Source organism: Bubalus kerabau, chromosome 4, assembly GCF_029407905.1.
Source record: "Bubalus kerabau isolate K-KA32 ecotype Philippines breed swamp buffalo chromosome 4, PCC_UOA_SB_1v2, whole genome shotgun sequence".
Classification (NCBI taxonomy): domain Eukaryota; kingdom Metazoa; phylum Chordata; class Mammalia; order Artiodactyla; family Bovidae; genus Bubalus; species Bubalus kerabau.
The window spans coordinates 96,302,002-96,307,922 of record NC_073627.1 but is presented as its reverse complement, the minus strand read 5'-3'; the positions used below and the strand labels follow the sequence as shown (position 1 = coordinate 96,307,922).

The 5,921-nt window shown below is 40.5% G+C and overlaps 1 long non-coding RNA gene across 1 annotated transcript; it reads left to right on the top strand.

The window, feature by feature from the left end:
- Window positions 1–1,034: 1,034 nt before the first annotated feature.
- On the top strand, window positions 1,035–2,806 carry LOC129650003 (uncharacterized). The gene is made up of 3 exons (XR_008713524.1): window positions 1,035–1,129; window positions 2,001–2,139; window positions 2,654–2,806. It is a non-coding gene; the product is annotated as an uncharacterized LOC129650003 (long non-coding RNA).
- The last annotated feature ends 3,115 nt before the right edge of the window (window positions 2,807–5,921 follow it).

Genomic DNA, 5,921 nt, shown 5'->3' with positions numbered 1-5,921 from the left:
TTGTGCACAAATGTAAGCATGCATGCTCTCACCAGGAAATGAAACCTAAATCTTTTGATCCATTGCAAAACGCTAATTATGACTATTATACCACCTTATGTGAAATCCCAGCCTAAAGAGTGATAGACTTTTCAAGTGTTATTTGTGGAAGGAAGTGGTTCTGAATATTGGTGATTTGTCCTCTCTGCCTACCTTCTGAGACAGGTAAATTATCTAGTTTGTAACTAGAAAAATTAGATTTTTTTTCTAATATCTAATTAGATATTAGAATTCTTCACCAATTCTACTTATTGTTAGCTTAAATTGCTGCAAAACCTTTAAAATTAGAATACAGTGGTTACCTCTGCCATTGAGGAGAGCAGTAGGTGGGAGGACCGATCACTGCAAAAGTACACAAGAGAGCTTTCTGCAGTGAAGGAAAGTTTCCTGGATCATAACTGGGGCAGTTCCATGGGTGTGTGCATTTGCCAAAACCCACTGAACTGTACACTTACAATCTATATTGTATTTTAAAAAGAGAAAACAATAAAGACAAGGGGCCAGATTGAGAAGGGCCTTACAGGTTATGGTGAAGGATCTAGATTTCACTATGTCTAAATGAAAATTCACTAGAGGTTTTCTAGCAAGCCAAAGATGTGATCTTATGTTTTGAGAGATGGACTCTGTCTGAGATGTGGCCAAGGTACTGGAGCAGGGCAAAACTTGAAGTCAGGATCCCATCCAGGGGATATTGCAAGAGTTCAGGAATGACTGTTGAGGGCTTAATGGAGGTGGTTGCAGTGGGACTGTGGAGAAGTGATGGTGCTTTTGCCATGGATCTTGTGCTGAGCTGTTCTGCTCTCCCTGCTTATCATGGCAAGCAGTTACATCCCAGCTGCTGGGAAGCTTTGATTGCCAGAACTCAGGTGTTCATCATCTTTGGGATTGACATCTTCTAGAAAGAGCCACGTGTTCCTTTCCTGGGGCAGCCCAAACACAATGATAAGTTGATGCATAGGTATACAGACCTGGCTCTCTGGATCCAACACAAGAAGGACAACTTTGAAGCCCTATTCCAGTCTTAGAGTTCCCTGCAGGGTTGGGAGCTTCTCTCTTTGCTCATCCTGCTTCTGCTTCTTTCCCCACACAGGTGTTGATCCTAAAAGCACTTTCTACTAAATGCTCATCTCTGTTTCAGGATCCACCTTGTGGAGAACCCAATCTGTGATGCTTTGCAATAGACATTGATTTCTTTTTTCATGTAAAACTGAAAGGTATATTTCAGGGATCTCATCGGCTCATCCAGTGATAGATGGTGGGTTGTGATCGTCTGGAAATATCAGGCAAGAAGGAGTGCCCTCCAGCCACTTTTTTTCAACTGGCTGTGGGACACAGTCCCTCAGCTTTTGTGGTTCTCAGTTCCATCTTCTATAAAATAAGAAGGAATTTAATCAAAGGAGATACTCTGGAAAAAATTTTTTACAACTCCAGGGTGAAATTTTTTAGAAACATTTAAAGTAATGGAAAATCAACTTATCATTTTTTTAATGGTACTAGGATCTCAAGTTACCTTGATTCACTCCTTTTACTAGCTGTTTCTCAATGGTAGTGTTTATTTTTAAGAGGCACATAGGAGACATGAAAAAGTATGATACGAAACCTAGCCAATTCTACAAATTGCAAATCTGATAAGATTTAACTGGAGAATATTGCTGTGATTAATGAATAAAGTCAATTTCTTGGCTTTTCATTTTGTTGTTTTGACTCTATTTTTGAGTATTCCATATCTGCCCAAGTGATTCTTAATGACTTCAAGTCACTGCCTAGCATAACTTGACTGTCCCATGTCTTGATCTTCTTCCATGCTATTTGTTTAAAACAAACCTGTTTTAGTCTCAAGACCTTTATATATATTACCTCTGCCTGAAACACTCTTAACTCAGCACAGTTAACTCCCACTCATCTTTTGCATGTCAGCTGAGAAGTTACATCTGAAAAGGAATTTCTTTCTTCATCACCAGGACTGCCTTGTGATTTCTACCTACTTGGAACTTTCCCACAGGCTTAGTCTATACTGGGGGAGACTTCTAGGAAATTACTACATGTAACCCTACATGTGTGCAAGAGTGACATTGAACCCAACTCTATTTTCAATAAGAAGTAAGTTATTTGAAAATTTATTTTAGTTGCTATCAACTATATATTATTTGCAATACACTTCAAAACAAGCTAACATATACCAGAGGGTCATTATACAGAAAACAAATTTTGGATCTTTGCTTGAACTCCATACAGTATTAGTAAGGAAAAAAGAGTGAATCATATTAATGAGAACCCTGATTTCATAAGTTTAACTATCCTTTGAAAACTTTTTCACTTTGTAGGTTGGATAGGGGAAGGAAGCAAAAATTACAAATGCAGCCATCCTTGATGTCTGAAGATGCCATCAAAGAATGAAATATTGTATTAATCTCCACAGCCATTTTCAGTGGTAGACTTAAGCTATCTGGGTGAAAATTCTTTGACACTTCCTTCCTTGAGAAGCAGGGTCTGTCCTCTGCACTTGAATCTGAGCATTGTGACTGCTTTGACTAATAGAATAGGACAGAAGTGACACTGTGTGAGTTTCCAGTCTCAGCCCTTGAGAAGTAAGTGGTTTCTTCTTTCTGTTTAGATACCTTGAGCCTGCCATACAGCAGAGGTTATATTGAGGTACTCCAGTCCTAGCTGAGCCCAGCCTTCTAGTCCTTTCCTCCAATGAGACAGACATGGAATGAAGCTATCTTGGACACACTAAACCAGCCCATCCCCCACCTGAATACCACCAGTAACCACCACTGATACCATGTGGAACAAAGGAATCATCCAGCTGAGCCCAACCCAAATTTCTGTCCCACACAATTGTGGGATATGATAAAGTGGCTGTGGATTTTAGTCATTAAGGTTGAAGTAGATTGTTATGCAGAAACTGATAACCTAAGCACGCTTCTTCTCTGTTTTGTTTTCCCTTTTCTCATGGTTTTAATTTATCTTGTTGCAAACAAATGTCTTTTCGTTGTTTCAAAGTCCTCTTATATACAAAGAGTCAAAGAGAAGCTTAACTGAAAAGGAGACCATCCATCATTTATTGGTTATTTATTCCATCGTTTATTGGTTAGGTATAAAGTACTAAAAAACAAACCCCATGTTTCTCTAGGATGATTGATAGGATTTATAGTAAGGCACCCTGTTTTGGAGGATCATTCACTTTGAAGGTAACTGCCTCCTCCTTGCTCTTTTTTTATTGCTAACGTTGAAGGAAATTTAACATTCTTAATGCATGCGTAAAATAGATAGCTAGTGGGAACCTGCTGTATAGCAGAGGAAGCTCAGCTTGGTGCTCTGTGGTGACCTAGATGGACGGGATGGGAGGCAGGTCCAAGAGGGAGGGGAAATAGGTTTACATATAGCTGACTCACTTCCTGGTGCAATAGAAACTAACAACACTGTAAAGCAATTATACCCCAATATTCATTATATACAATGATAGTGATATTTGTTGTCACATATTTGCTACAGCTGATGTATGGGATAGGGTGGAATGCTTCGCTGGTCCTGCTCTGATTCATCAGATCAGATCAGTCGCTCAGTCGTGTCCGACTCTTTGCGGCCCCATGAATCACAGCACGCCAGGCCTCCCTATCCTTCACCAACTCCCAGAGTTCGCTGAGACTCACGTCCATCAAGTCAGTGATGCCATCCAGCCATCTCATCCTCTGTTGTCCCCTTGTCCCTCCCAGCATCAGAGTCTTTTCCAATGAGTCAACTCTTCGCATGAGGTGGCCAAAGTACTGGAGTTTCTGCTTTAGCATCATTCCTTCCAAAGAAATCCCAGGGCTGATCTCCTTCAGAATGGACTGGTTGGATCTCCTTGCAGTCCAAGGGACTCTCAAGAGTCTTCTCCAACACCACAGTTCAAAGGCATCAATTCTTCGGTGCTCAGCCTTCTTCACAGTCCCACTCTCACATCCATACATGACCACAGGAGAAACCATAGCCTTGACTAGACGAACCTTTGTTGGCAAAGTAATGTCTCTGCTTTTGAATATGCTATCTAGGTTGGTCATAATTTCCTTCCAAGGAGTAAGCGTATTTTAATTTCATGGCTGCAGTCACCATCTGCAGTCATTTTGGAGCCCAAAAAAATGAAGTCTGACACTGTTTCCACTGTTTCCCCATCTATTTCCCATGAAGTGATGGGACCGGATGCCATGATCTTCATTTTCTGAATGTTGAGCTTTAACCCAACTTTTTCACTCTCCACTTTCACTTTCATCAAGAGGCTTTTTAGTTCCTCTTCACTTTCTGCCATAAGGGTGGTGTCATCTGCATATCTGAGGTTATTGATATTTCTCCCTGCAATCTTGATTCCAGCTTGTGTTTCTTCCAGTCCAGCATTTCTCATGATGTACTCTGCATAGAAGTTCAATAAGCAGGGTGACAATATGCAGCCTTGATGAACTCCTTTTCCTCTTTGGAACTAGTCTGTTGTTCCATGTCCAGTTCTAACTGTTGCTTCCTGACCTGCATATAGGTTTCTCAAGAGGCAGGTCAGGTGGTCTGGTATTCCCATCTCTTTCAGAATTGTCCACAGTTTATTGTTATCCACACAGTCAAAGCCTTTGGCATAGTCAATAAAGCAGAAATAGATGTTTTTCTGGAACTCTCTTGCTTTTTCTATGGTCCAGCAGATGTTGGCAATTTGATCTCTGGTTCCTCTTCCTTTTCTAAAACCAGCTTGAACATCAGGAAGTTCACGGTTCACATATTGCTGAAGCCTGGCTTGGAGAATTTTGACCATTACTTTACTAGCGTGTGAGATGAGTGCAATTGTGTGGTAGTTTGAGCGTTCTTTGGCATCGCCTTTCTTTGGGATTGGAATGAAAACTGACCTTTTCCAGTCCTGTGGCCACTGCTGAGTTTTCCAAATTTGCTGGCATATTGAGTGCAGCACTTTCACAGCATCATCTTTCAGGATTTGGAATAGTTCAACTGGAATTCCATCACCTCCACTAGCTTTGTTTGTAGTGATGCTTTCTAAGGCCCACTTGACTTCACATTCCAGGATGTCTGGCTCTAGGTCAGTGATCACACCATTGTGATTATCTGGGTTGTGAAGATCTTTTTTGTACAGTTCTTCTGTGTATTCTTGCCATCTCTTCTTAATATCTTATGCTTGAAACTAAGCTATGATTCATACACCCTTCCTATTCCTCTATCCAACCCTCTTTGCCCTCACTTTTTGCTGTGATAATCAAGGGGTTCTCAAAATGTGTCTCACAATCTACTTGTACCAAAACACACATTTGCTGGTACTATAAACGTTCTGATTAGAATTCTGGGAAGGAGGAAGGCTTAGTAATCTACATTTAAAACAAGCTCCCAGGTGATTGTGTTCCTTGGATTAGTATCTTTGGGGACATTTTACTGTCTTTTCCTTTTAGCCCCCTACTCTCTCCCCTGAATTATGGCACTTCAGTAGGATTCTTTGTTAATATTGTTTAACAGCCTTAATCTGCTCTGGTTTCTAGTTTGTCTTCTCTTTCCCATTGTGTCCTGGGTTCTTTTCTGTGTTCTGTCACTTTAGTTCTCCTTTGCTTCTTATTGTTTGACTCACTAATCAAAGAGCTCTGCAAGTTGGACACAACTTAGTGACTGAACAGCAACATACAGTATTTAAACCTATAGGTTTCTTCTTTGGCTAGGTTTGTTTTTGTTTCCATTAAAGGTTTGGAGTGTATGTCCTCAAAGATATTATTACTGCAGCCATTTAAAACACATAAAGGAGGCAAACCTCCTCTTCTGCTCTTCAGGTAACTAACTGTGGAAATATGTTAATAATCCTTAGATTACCACTTATTCCTTGAGAGCTTGCTTGAAGGTTCTAGCAGGGGAGCACAGCT